General features: G+C 44.3%; 1 protein-coding gene across 4 annotated transcripts in view; it reads left to right on the top strand.

Moving 5' to 3' along the window:
• The window catches only part of LOC123746341 (paternally-expressed gene 3 protein), a 218,944-nt gene that overhangs the window by 147,194 nt on the left and 56,772 nt on the right, over positions 1-14,978 (top strand). The window lies entirely within an intron of this gene.

Here is a 14,978-nt window from a genome sequence, read left to right as displayed (position 1 = left end):
GGTCTGTTTGATCATATAGTCTCTGTTGTAACCGAGTTTCGTTTTATCTTTGCCCCCTGTTGTTTGTTTCGATGTTTTATCTTTGTTTATCTTATGTTTCATCTTTGTCGATGTTTGATACTTGTCTGGGCTCTGTTTTATCTGTGTCTTTTTATTGTCTTTGTCAATATTTTGTCTTTGGTTTTATCTTTGCTGGTATCTGTGTTTTATCTTTGCCTCTATGTTATCTATCTTTGGGCTTTGTTTTACGTGACTCTGTTGTCATTGTTTAGTTCTGTATTATTTTTCTCAAGACTGTTTTATCTCAGTTTTGTTTAGTTTACGCTTGATAACTCCACGTGTTTGCTTTCCTTGCTTCGCATATTTAATTTCACACTCTAATTCTTGCTTTGTTTTTTGGCCGAATAATTATACCTTTTTTTTTTAAGTTTATTATTTAGCATTATTTGTGTTTTAATGATTCTAAGCATCTTATATTTACTCTTATTTATATTTGATTCTCAAATCTTACTTTCGTGTCATCAATTCGTTTGTCGAGGTTAAATATTATTGTCGTTAATTGATTTGGTTATCAGTTCATGTACTGTGGACTGTATCTTCACTCATTTGGTTATCAGTTCATGTACTGTGGACTGTATCTTCACTCATTTGGTTATCAGTTCATGTACTGTGGACTGTATCTTCACTCATTTGGTTATCAGTTCATGTACTGTGGACTGTATCTTCACTCATTTGGTTATCAGTTCATGTACTGTGGACTGTATCTTCACTCATTTGGTTATCAGTTCATGTACTGTGGACTGTATCTTCACTCATTTGGTTATCAGTTCATGTACTGTGGACTGTATCTTCACTCATTTGGTTATCAGTTCATGTACTGTGGACTGTATCTTCACTCATTTGGTTATGAGTTCATGTACTGTGGACTGTATCTTCACTCATTTGGTTATCAGTTCATGTACTGTGGACTGTATCTTCACTCATTTGGTTATCAGTTCATGTACTGTGGACTGTATCTTCACTCATTTGGTTATGAGTTCATGTACTGTGGACTGTATCTTCACTCATTTGGTTATCAGTTCATGTACTGTGGACTGTATCTTCACTCATTTGGTTATCAGTTCATGTACTGTGGACTGTATCTTCACTCATTTGGTTATCAGTTCATGTACTGTGGACTGTATCTTCACTCATTTGGTTATCAGTTCATGTACTGTGGACTGTATCTTCACTCATTTGGTTATCAGTTCATGTACTGTGGACTGTATCTTCACTAATTTGGTTATGAGTTCATGTACTGTGGACTGTATCTTCACTCATTTGGTTATGAGTTCATGTACTGTGGACTGTATCTTCACTCGTTTGGTTATGAGTTCATGTACTGTGAACTATCTTCACTCATTTGGTTATCAAGTGGTTACAGTAATGCTGTAATAGTCCCCAAACTGTAATTTAACTGTGGAGTTAATGCAGTGAAGCCAAGCAGGCAGGTGCTAGAGAAGCCAACGAAAAAGACATATTTACACGTATATTCTCATTGAAAATACAATTTTAATGGGAATATAACTGCAATGGGAATATAACCGTAATGGGAATATAATGGTAATGAGAATATAATGGTAATGCGAAAATAACCGTAATGGGAATATAATGGTAATGGGAATATAACCGTAATGAGAACAGAGTGGTAATGGGACCAATATGAGGAAGAATCCCAATATTAGCGATGACGAATCAGAAACAACTTCATGGGACCGGAAATGGAAATTAGAAAATCTATATTTTATGGTGTTGCGTGTGGCCAGTGGACCTCTTGGGGGTTATCATGGCCAACACTGCCGCTTACTGACTTGCGTGTGGCCAGTGGACCTCTTGGGGGTTACCATGGCCAACACTGCCGCTTACTGACTTGCGTGTGGCCAGTGGACCTCTTGGGGGTTACCATGGCCAACACTGCCGCTTACTGACTTGCGTGTGGCCAGTGGACCTCTTGGGGGTTACCATGGCCAACACTGCCGCTTACTGACTTGCGTGTGGCCAGTGGACCTCTTGGGGGTTATCATGGCCAACACTGCCGCTTACTGACTTGCGTGTGGCCAGTGCACCTCTTGGGGGTTATCATGGCCAACACTGCCGCTTACTGACTTGCGTGTGGCCAGTGCACCTCTTGGGGGTTATCATGGCCAACACTGCCGCTTACTGACTTGCGTGTGGCCAGTGGACCTCTTGGGGGTTATCATGGCCAACACTGCCGCTTACTGACTTGCGTGTGGCCAGTGGACCTCTTGGGGGTTACCATGGCCAACACTGCCGCTTACTGACTTGCGTGTGGCCAGTGGACCTCTTGGGGGTTACCATGGCCAACACTGCCGCTTACTGACTTGTGTGTGGCCAGTGGACCTCTTGGGGGTTATCATGGCCAACACTGCCGCTTACTGACTTGCGTGTGGCCAGTGGACCTCTTGGGGGTTACCATGGCCAACACTGCCGCTTACTGACTTGTGTGTGGCCAGTGGACCTCTTGGGGGTTATCATGGCCAACACTGCCGCTTACTGACTTGTGTGTGGCCAGTGGACCTCTTGGGGGTTATCATGGCCAACACTGCCGCTTACTGACTTGTGTGTGGCCAGTGGACCTCTTGGGGGTTATCATGGCCAACACTGCCGCTTACTGACTTGCGTGTGGCCAGTGCACCTCTTGGGGGTTATCATGGCCAACACTGCCGCTTACTGACTTGCGTGTGGCCAGTGCACCTCTTGGGGGTTATCATGGCCAACACTGCCGCTTACTGACTTGTGTGTGGCCAGTGGACCTCTTGGGGGTTACCATGGCCAACACTGCCGCTTACTGACTTGCGTGTGGCCAGTGGACCTCTTGGGGGTTACCATGGCCATCACTGCCGCTTACTGACTTGCGTGTGGCCAGTGGACCTCTTGGGGGTTATCATGGCCAACACTGCCGCTTACTGACTTGCGTGTGGCCAGTGCACCTCTTGGGGGTTATCATGGCCAACACTGCCGCTTACTGACTTGCGTGTGGCCAGTGGACCTCTTGGGGGTTATCATGGCCAACACTGCCGCTTACTGACTTACACCAAAAAAGATATCCAGGACAATATTAAACTACCAGATAAAAAAAAGTGTGTATACTCAGATAAGATGGAGTTTACCTCATTGGTTTTCCTGAAGTTTTGTTATGCCTCTGGTATAATATATACATATAGGGGAGCCGGTCGGCCGAGTGGACAGCACGCTGGACTTGTGATCCTGTGGTCCTGGGTTCGCTCCCAGGTGCCGGCGAGAAACATTGGGCAGAGTTTCTTTCACCCTATGCCCCTGTTACCTAGCAGTAAAATAGGTACCTGGGTGTTAGTCAGCTGTCACGGGCTGCTTCCTGGGGGTGGAGGCCTGGTCGAGGACCGGGCCGCGGGGACACTAAAGCCCCGAAATCATCTCAAGATAACCTCAAGATAAGATACATGCTTAATTATACACAGTTAGAGGGCATGACGGCTGAGTGTACAGCGCTCGGGTTTCGTAGTCGTAGGGTCCGGGGATCGAGCCCCGGCGATGGCGGAAACAAATGAGTAGAGTTTCTTTCACCCTGATGCTCCCGTTCACCTAGAAGTAAATTAGGTTTCTGAGAGTTAGACAACTGCTCTGGGCTGCTTCCCGTGTGTGTGTGGAAAACAGAAAAATAAGTTGATTGACAGTTGAGAGGCGGGCCCAAAGAGCCAGAGCTCAACCCTCGCAAGCTCAAAAAGGTGAGCACAATTGTTTAGTCTTGTCGTATTGTGAAATTCTTTGGTGAAAAGGAAATCAATTTTGTGATTTCTTAACTCTGGGTCGTGTCGTCCAGGTTTCCTAACCTAAAACTGGGTTACGTATAGTAGCCAGGGGAAACCTGAGGCAATATTGTCCACATCCGCCTCTCTGTCCCTTGTGTCCGTCTGGACCTTAGTTAATGGGTTCCAGTGTTAGGTAATGTGGCTTGTGGTTGTGACCATTGGTGTTCTATGGTGTGTGGTTGTGACCATTGGTGTTCTATGGTGTGTGGTTGTGACCATTGGTGTTCTATGGTGTGTGGTTGAGACCATTGGTGTTCTATGGTGTGTGGTTGAGACCATTGGTGTTCTATGGTGTGTGGTTGAGACCATTGGTGTTCTTTGGTGTGTGGTTGAGACCATTGGTGTTCTTTGGTGTGTGGTTGAGACCATTGGTGTTCTTTGGTGTGTGGTTGAGACCATTGGTGTTCTTTGGTGTGTGGTTGAGACCATTGGTGTTCTATGGTGTGTGGTTGAGACCATTGGTGTTCTTTGGTGTGTGGTTGTGACCATTGGTGTTCTTTGGTGTGTGGTTGTGACCATTGGTGTTCTATGGTGTGTGGTTGAGACCATTGGTGTTCTGTGGTGTGTGGTTGAGACCATTGGTGTTCTATGGTGTGTGGTTGAGACCATTGGTGTTCTATGGTGTGTGGTTGTGACCATTGGTGTTCTATGGTGTGTGGTTGTGACCATTGGTGTTCTTTGACTAACATCTCCACTATAAATATAGAAGTCACTGACACTTAAGTTTATCATTCAAGTCTGTGGTTTCTATCAGACATAAGACAGACATTAGTGGATATTACATGTCCTGTTAATGTGACTGAATAACACATTTTCTTGTCTGTTCTGTATGAGGCTGCGACCTCTCGCCAGAACTGTATGTGGTGTCTCTTTGAGAATGGCAGCAGCAAAAGCGCTCAGTCGATCTTTTTCATTTGCATATATATATATTTATATATATATGTATATATATATATGTATATATATATATATATATATATATATATATGTATATATATATATATATATATATATATGTATATATATATGTATATATATATATATATATATATATATATATATATATATATGTATATATATGTATATATATATATATATATATATATATATATATATATATATATATATATATATATGTATATATATATATATGTCGTACCTAGTAGCCAGAACGCACTTCTCAGCCTACTATGCAAGGCCCGATTTGCCTAATAAGCCAAGTTTTCCAGAATTAATATATTTTCTCTAATTTTTTTCTTATGAAATGATAAAGCTACCCATTTCATTATGTATGAGGTCAATTTTTTTTTATTGGAGTTAAGGTTACCGCAGATATATGACCGAACCTAACCAAGCCTACCTAACCTAACCTAACTTATCTTTATAGGTTAGGTTAGGTTAGGTAGCCGAAAAAGTTAGGTTAGGTTAGGTTAGGTAGGTTAGGTCGTCGAAAAACAAGTAATTCATGAAAACTTGGCTTATTAGGCAAATCGGGCCCTGCATAGTAGGCTGAGAAGTGCGTTCTGGCTACTAGGTACGACATATATATATATATAAATATATATATATATATATATATATATATATATATATATATATATATATATATATATATATATATATATATATAGAGAGAGCATTCAATTTTTTTTATTATTTTAATCTACATAAACCTATTTTTTTCACTGTAGTTTGAAATGCTTCCCAAAACGGTGACTGATTTTGTCAATCTTTTATTGACCATGAAATACAATAACGTTACGCTAGCTGGCCAATAAGACTAATAAGCAAGCAATATTACGCTAGTCATTGCTGAAACCTTCGTCATTGGAATCCATCGCTCAACTGTGAAATTGATCTTTTGCGAGGTCCGCCGATAGACCGAAAGAGAGGCGTCTCTGAACTGTAATGGCGTATTAATCAACTGCATCAATGCGTCCACCAGGGTTCGAGAAAAATATGTTGTGGTTGTGGTGAGAGTGTATGAGTGGGTCAACGCACTGAACAAGGACGTATACAATGGCTGCAGAAGCTGCCAGCGCACCCCAGGCTTATAATCAACCCGCGCCACCACAGTTCCCTAAAAACCTGTAAACAGGCTCTAAAATCTGCATATACTTGAAAACAAAAGAAAATATATATTTGTCGATACACACTGATATATATATATATATATATATATAAATGATATACACTGTTGGAGCAATAATGGAGGGAGAGCTAGGTACTCTCGGGATAACTGACTTAGATTAGTTTACCCTGAGAGTCAACGCTACCTTAGGCAGCTCAGTTGCCAACTAGTGCAAATATGGCTCTGATGTCCACCAGTCGAGTTCGATTATTGCTCTGTTTCAGTCATTTTGTTTATTTCCTCTAGAAAATCATCTGTTAGTAAAATGCACTTTTGCATAATAGTGAACATTTTCTGACCAAAAATACTTTATTTGTATTTACTGTTTAATATGAAATAAACCAAGGACAAAAATAATCTACCAATGTATATATATATATATATATATATATATATATATATATATATATATATATATATATATATATATATATATATATATATATATATATATATATATTTATATATGTGTGTGTATATCACGAAAATAAACACGTGATTAAGAATGTGACAATGTCAGACCACGGAGGAAAATGAAACAGGAATTTCCTTAAGTACTTTCGTATATTAAATACATCTTCAGAAGGAATCTATATATATATATATATATATATATATATATATATATATATATATATATATATATATATATATATATATATATATATATATATATATATATATATATATATACTTACCAGGAGAGACGAGAGTGATCCCCTGTTCTTGGACTAAGCCATATTTGGGGAGCTGAATTAATGACACCTTGATGTTATTGGAAAGAAATTCTGAGGAAGTGATGATTTGTTTTGTGGTACCCTTGACAAAAACAGTGAGAGAGAGAATTAACCGGAGAGTCATGGTAGTTAAGACTCGTTAGGGAAGCTTGCTCTTTGTTCCCCTGGGATGGTTAAGCCCCTCGGGGGACTTAAACCTGACAGGAATTCGTATTGCAACCTTGCTGAGTCACGGTATGATGACCTCCTGTCTATCTGAGGTGACTCTTCTGTCTATCTGAGGTGATCCTCCAGTCTGTCTGAGGTGATCCTCCTGTCTGTCTGAGGTGATCCTCCAGTCTGTCTGAGGTGATCCTCCAGTCTGTCTGACGTGATCCTCCTGTCTGTCTGAGGTGATCCTCCAGTCTGTCTGAGGTGATCCTCCAGTCTGTCTGAGGTGATCCTCCTGTCTGTCTGAGGTGATCCTCCAGTCTGTCTGAGGTGATCCTCCTGTCTGTCTGAGGTGATCCTCCAGTCTGTCTGAGGTGATCCTCCAGTCTGTCTGAGGTGATCCTTCAGTCTGTCTGAGGTGATCCTCCAGTCAATTTATGGTGACCTATGTGAGCTCCTGGTGACCTGTCAAGGTTTCTGGGAACCTGACAGAGACCCCTAGTGACCTGTCTTGGTCCCTGGTGACTGGTCATAGGTCCCTGGTGGCTGGTCATGGTCCCTGGTGACTGGTCATGGGTCCTGGTGACTGGTCATGGTCCCTGGTGACTGGTCATGGTCCCTGGTGACTGGTCATGGGTCCTGGTGACTGGTCATGGGTCCTGGTGACTGGTCATGGTCCTGGCGACTGGTCATGGTCCTGGTGACTGGTCATGGTCCCTGGTGACTGGTCATGGTCCCTGGTGACTGGTCATGGGTCCTGGTGACTGGTCATGGTCCCTGGTGACTGGTCATGGTCCCTGGTGACTGGTCATGGGTCCTGGTGACTGGTCATGGTCCCTGGTGACTGGTCATGGTCCCTGGTGACTGGTCATGGTCCCTGGTGACTGGTCATGGTCCCTGGTGACTGGTCATGGGTCCTGGTGACTGGTCATGGGCCCTGGTGACTGGTCATGGTCCCCTGGTGACTGGTCATGGCCCCTGGTGACTGGTCATGGTCCCTGGTGACTGGTCATGGTCCCTGGTGACTGGTCATGGTCCCTGGTGACTGGTCATGGTCCCTGGTGACTGGTCATGGGTCCTGGTGACTGGTCATGGGTCCTGGTGACTGGTCATGGGTCCTGGTGACTGGTCATGGGTCCTGGTGACTGGTCATGGTCCCTGGTGACTGGTCATGGGTCCTGGTGACTGGTCATGGGCCCCGGTGACCTGTCTTGGGTCCTGGTGACTGGTCATGGTCCCTGGTGACTGGTCATGGTCCTGGTGACTGGTCATGGTCCCTGGTGACTGGTCATGGGTCCTGGTGACTGGTCATGGGTCCTGGTGACTGGTCATGGTCCCTGGTGACTGGTCATGGTCCTGGTGACTGGTCATGGTCCCTGGTGACTGGTCATGGGTCCTGGTGACTGGTCATGGTCCTGGTGACTGGTCATGGTCCCTGGTGACTGGTCATGGGTCCTGGTGACTGGTCATGGGCCCTGGTGACTGGTCATGGCCCCTGGTGACTGGTCATGGTCCCTGGTGACTGGTCATGGTCCCTGGTGACTGGTCATGGTCCCTGGTGACTGGTCATGGTCCCTGGTGACTGGTCATGGTCCCTGGTGACTGGTCATGGGTCCTGGTGACTGGTCATGGTCCCTGGTGACTGGTCATGGTCCCTGGTGACTGGTCATGGTCCTGGTGACTGGTCATGGTCCCTGGTGATTGGTCATGGGTCCTGGTGACTGGTCATGGTCCCTGGTGACTGGTCATGGTCCCTGGTGACTGGTCATGGTCCCTGGTGACTGGTCATGGGTCCTGGTGACTGGTCATGGACCCTGGTGACTGGTCATGGTCCCTGGTGACTGGTCATGGGTCCTGGTGACTGGTCATGGGTCCTGGTGACTGGTCATGGGTCCTGGTGACTGGTCATGGTCCCTGGTGACTGGTCATGGGTCCTGGTGACTGGTCATGGGTCCTGGTGACTGGTCATGGGTCCTGGTGACTGGTCATGGGCCCTGGTGACTGGTCATGGTCCCTGGTGACTGGTCATGGTCCCTGGTGACTGGTCATGGGTCCTGGTGACTGGTCATGGTCCCTGGTGACTGGTCATGGTCCCTGGTGACTGGTCATGGTCCCTGGTGACTGGTCATGGGTCCTGGTGACTGGTCATGGGTCCTGGTGACTGGTCATGGGTCCTGGTGACTGGTCATGGCCCCTGGTGACTGGTCATGGGTCCTGGTGACTGGTCATGGGTCCTGGTGACTGGTCATGGGTCCTGGTGACTGGTCATGGTCCCTGGTGACTGGTCATGGTCCCTGGTGACTGGTCATGGGTCCTGGTGACTGGTCATGGACCCTGGTGACTGGTCATGGTCCCTGGTGACTGGTCATGGTCCCTGGTGACTGGTCATGGTCCCTGGTGACTGGTCATGGTCCCTGGTGACTGGTCATGGGCCCTGGTGACTGGTCATGGGTCCTGGTGACTGGTCATGGTCCCTGGTGACTGGTCATGGTCCCTGGTGACTGGTCATGGGCCCTGGTGACTGGTCATGGGCCCTGGTGACTGGTCATGGGTCCTGGTGACTGGTCATGGTCCCTGGTGACTGGTCATGTCCCTGGTGACTGGTCATGGCCCCTGGTGACTGGTCATGGCCCCTGGTGACTGGTCATGGTCCCTGGTGACTGGTCATGTCCCTGGTGACTGGTCATGTCCCTGGTGACTGGTCATGGCCCCTGGTGACTGGTCATGGCCCCTGGTGACTGGTCATGGTCCCTGGTGACTGGTCATGTCCCCTGGTGACTGGTCATGGTCCCTGGTGACTGGTCATTGTCCCTAGTGACTGGTCATGGTCCCTGGTGACTGGTCATGGTCCCTGGTGACTGGTCATGGTCCCTGGTGACTGGTCATGGTCCCTAGTGACTGGTCATGGTCCCTGGTGACTGGTCATGGTCCCTAGTGACTGGTCATGGTCCCTGGTGACTGGTCATGGTCCCTGGTGACTGGTCATGGTCCCTGGTGACTGGTCATGGTCCCTGGTGACTGGTCATGGGTCCTGGTGACTGGTCATGGCCCCTGGTGACTGGTCATGGCCCCTGGTGACTGGTCATGGGTCCTGGTGACTGGTCATGGTCTCCTCCAGCAGCACCAGTACTAACTTCTGCTAAGAGTCTCTTGGCGTCACTTCCCTGACCGGGGAAGTGACGTGGAATGACAGGTACCGGCCGGCTGAGTGGATAAGGCTCGGGGTTCGTAGTCCTAGGGTTCCCGGTTCGATCCCCGGCGGAGGCGGAAGCAAATGAGCAAAGTTTTAGCCCCAAAATCATCTTAAGATAACCCTCAGACTAGCCTCTATAGATAGCTCTATGGACAGCTCTAGTTAGCTTTCAGTTCTTATGTGCTCTAATATTATTTAATACACCGAGGTCTAAATAGTCCTGAACAGGGATTCCTCAAGCCCTTATCCAGCCACTGACGAAACCTGTACATCTGTTCTCAGTCCTGGCGGGTTATTGTTATAAGGAGCCTCGGAGCTGATAAGGTAAACAAAGTGATCAGGATGTACAGGTTTCGTAAAGGGGGCGCTTGAAAAGGATACGTGACCGTTGATGGTGCACCCGGAGCCAGGTCCACAGTGATGACCAAACTACACATCGGAATATGAAGTAATGACCACGTTTCCGACGGACCGAAACGTGGTGGTTTCTTCATTTTCTAGCGTCATGCGGGTCGGCGTTCAATCCCCGACCGTCCACAAGTGGTTGGCCACCATTCCTTTCCTCCGTCCCATCCCTAATGCTTATCCTGATCCCTTCCCAGTGCTATATAGTCGTAATGCCTTGGCGCTTTTCCCTGACAGTTCCCTCCCCTCTTCATTTTCTAAAAGTGTGGTTTGGTCACATGTTCAGACTCGTTACTGTTACTGCCTAACGAGGTCAAACAAGGTCATCACCCCTCGTTATGGTGAACTATTCACTGTAACAGGACTGTTCACTGGAACCAAACGGCCACTTGACAACAGCCAATAGGAACCTTGTATACTGCTATCCTTCTTACGGGCTCACCATAGCCCGTGCTACATGGACACTTCATTCTGAGTAGCTAAATCTTAAACAACAACAACAACAACATCTGATCCTTCAGTCGTGAGGAGAAGAGCCATGCAATATTGCAGCAGAGTTCGCACTGTTCCCAGAGCGCCGACTGAGCGACTTGACTGTTGGGTTCCGCAAGCGGTCTTCAGGTCAGGCTCGTCCTACCCGCCGGTCGACCTCAAAGACACGTTCATCAGCTGTAACGTACATTCGTCAGCTGTAACGTACATTCGTCAGCTGTAACGTACATTCGTCAGCTGTAACGTTCATTCGTCAGCTGTAACGTTCATTCGTCAGCTGTAACGTTCATTCGTCAGCTGTAACGTACATTCGTCAGCTGTAACGTTCATTCGTCAGCTGTAACGTTCATTCGTCAGCTGTAACGTACATTCGTCAGCTGTAACGTTCATTCGTCAGCTGTAACGTACATTCGTCAGCTGTAACGTACATTCGTCAGCTGTAACGTTCATTCGTCAGCTGTAACGTTCATTCGTCAGCTGTAACGTACATTCGTCAGTTTATATAAGTCAATATAGAATATTACTATTCTAAATAAGTTTCGTCGTGTTTCTATGTTTATTTTAACTCAAACTAAAAAATTTAAGCATATGTAATACAATGGAAAGCTTTATCATTTCACGAGAAAAAATTTAACTATATATTAATGTAGGAAAACTCAAATTATTAGGCAAACCTGGCTCTGCATAGCAGGCCAAATAGTGTGTTCTGGCTATTAGGTACAATATATATATATATATATATATATATATATATATATATATATATATATATATATATATATATATATATATATATATATATATATATATATATATATATATATATATATATATATATATATATATATATATAACTGAAAACTCACACCCCAGAAGTGACTCGAACCCATACTGCCTGGAGCAACGCAACTGGTATTTACAGGGACGCCTTAATCCACTTGACCATCACGACCGGACATAAGGAAGTGATAGCCGAAGCTATTTGAACCACTTCCCCGCCGGCACTCGGATGGTAATCTTGGGCATAGCATTTTATCAAATCACCTCATTCTTTGGGGTGATTTTATGTCCGGTCGTGATGGTCAAGCGGATTAAGGCGTCCCTGTACATACCAGTTGCGTTGCTCCTGGCAGTATGGGTTCGAGTCACTTCTGGGGTGCGAGTTTTCAGTTGTATATAGTCCTGGGGACCATTCAGGCTTGTTTGCATTTGTGTTCCTCACGTGTGCCCCAAAGAATGAGGTGATTTGATAAAATGCTATGCCCAAGATTACCATCCGAGTGCCGGTGGGGAAGTGGTTCAAATAGCTTCGGCTATCACTTCCTTATGTCCGGTCGTGATGGTCAAGCGGATTAAGGCGTCCCTGTACATACCAGTTGCGTTGCTCCTGGCAGTATGGGTTCGAGTCACTTCTGGGGTGTGAGTTTTCAGTTGTATATAGTCCTGGGGACCATTCAGGCTTGTTTGCATATATATATATATATATATATATATATATATATATATATATATATATATATATATATATATATATATATATATATATATGACAGTGTCAGACAACGGAGGAAGAATTGAAACAGGAATTTCCTTAGGTATCTTAATACATCCTCAGAAGGAACCTGTCACATTTTTAATCACGTGTTTATTTATCGTGATTTACACACACACACACACACACACACACACACATATATATATATATATATATATATATATATATATATATATATATATATATATATATATATATATATATATATATATATATTTATATATATATATATATATATATATATATTTATATATATATATATATATATATATATATATATATATATATATATATATATATTTCATTGAATATGACTGCATATGCTGTATTGATTAATTTCTTGTTTAGGGATCTATCCCTCGGACTAGTGCTCTTGCATCTTGGTTTAACTGGAAGAGGATTTCTCTAAATGTCATCTTTGTTCGAGGTGAAGAAAAATAAATAATTAACTGTAGAATATATTACACTTATTATAAATTTACACAACGTTTCGAACCTACATGGTTCTTTCTCAAGTGAAAGGACATTGCTGTTGTTGTTGTTGTTTAAGATTTAGCTACTCAGAACCAAATGTCCATGTTGCACGGGCTATGGTGAGCCCGTAATTGAGTTCGGTTATTCGCGATCACCATGTTACTCTGATACTAGGGTCAAAGTATTAAATGGAGGTGGGGTTTCCTTCTTTTGTCCCTGCTTCTTTTTCGCTTCTGTTTTAGTCTTGTTTTAATAACATTATCTTGGTGGCGGATGTAGGTGCAGAATGTTCACTAGTGAGTCCCATTCTTTAATGGCTTTTCTAATCATTGTAGTGGCTGTGGAATGTGCATCTAATGCAGCTGCTGTGGTTGGATTAATGTAGAGTTTGATGCGCAGGGCTTCAGTAGCTTCACATTCCAGTAAGTAGTGGTATAGTGGCGCCTCTGCTTCAGTTCCACAGATATGACACTCTTTAACTATTGGGTTTATTACCTCCCAGCAGCACTTGTAACAAAGTCTGAGTCTGTGTATGGCTACTGCAATGTCTTTGGATATATTTTTGTCAGGCTTGAAAGAGTAGTACCCAGTGACTTGTTCGTACTACATCGCAGTGGATCTTCCTTCCACTACTTTGACTCTGTGGCGACTTTCGATAGTTGGGAGTATTTTCTTCTTGATTTGCTCCTTAATCTGTGAAAAACTTGGAGGTATTTGAATTTGTACAACAGGTAAAGCAGTGACAGTTTTTGCCAGTGAGTCTGCTTTTCATTAAAAGGACATTGCTGGGCGTATTTTATTTATACCAATAGATACATAATTCAATAATTTATACCAATAGATACATAATACCGTCAGGTATATAATTCAAATAAGTGAGGAGTACATCGTAATGGAAGAATAGGGCATAAATGGAAGACGTAAATAGGAACGAATTAAAAAAAATAGGGGAGAAGAGAAAGGAAGTATGCGAAAGCGCAAAGCCATTAGGACTCTATAGCACTTGGAAGGGATCAGGATAAGGATTGGGGATGGGACAGGGGAAAAGAATGGAGTCCATCCACTTGGACGGTGGGGATTGAACGCCGACCTGCATGAAGCGAGACGTGGCATTTTTAGCAGTGTTCTGTGCTGGCATCTTCACGTTCCAGTCTTGTTCTTACTCTCATGGTGGGTATAGTGAATAGTTTCGTTATTTGGGTATTTACGATGTGTTGTTCTATTGCTATGTGAACTGCTTCAAGAATTTTTAATCTTCTTACATCTTGGGTTTTGTCTATTATACAAGTGTTTTTATTCAACATTTCTCTTGTTAGGGGTGATGTTATGGGCTTGTCTCATGTGAGTTTGGAGGCACCTGATTGAAGATGACAGGTCAAACGCCTCGTCAGCTTGGTCGACCTCATACCTATGTACTTAGATTGAAGGCTACATCCTTCGTGGGGGCAAGTGTACACACACACACATATATATATATATATATATATATATATATATATATATATATATATATATATATATATATGCCACGTTTGACTGCTGTACAGTGTTCACACCCTTTACAGCAGTCACTATCCACACCACTTTAATCAAAATATCGCCACTCTGCCATCTGACCATTCGTTAAAACGTCTGTATCTGAATACATAAATATTAGCCCAACTGCTAAACTGTATTGACTTTTGGCTGCACTTTTCATATACTGTGACTACAAAATGGGGTACAGAGGCCGGTCTCTCCTACAAAGGGGTACACAGGGGGCCAACCCATTAATCACCCAATGAGACTCCCCATCAGTCACCATGCAAAGTTGTAAATGATCTTTTACAGATGGATGGCGAACCTCCAGAGGTGGCCAGGGCTGTGTTTAATGGGGGGGGGGTTACACCCTCCCTACCAGGTTCTCTCCTTCCCTCCCTCCCTCTCTCCCATTCTCTCCTTCCCTCCCTCCCTCTCTCCCATTCTCTCCTTCCCTCCCTCCCTCTCTCCCATT

This window comes from Procambarus clarkii, chromosome 80 (assembly GCF_040958095.1).
Source record: "Procambarus clarkii isolate CNS0578487 chromosome 80, FALCON_Pclarkii_2.0, whole genome shotgun sequence".
Classification (NCBI taxonomy): Eukaryota; Metazoa; Arthropoda; class Malacostraca; order Decapoda; family Cambaridae; genus Procambarus; species Procambarus clarkii.
This window is presented reverse-complemented; position numbering and strand designations above follow the sequence as displayed.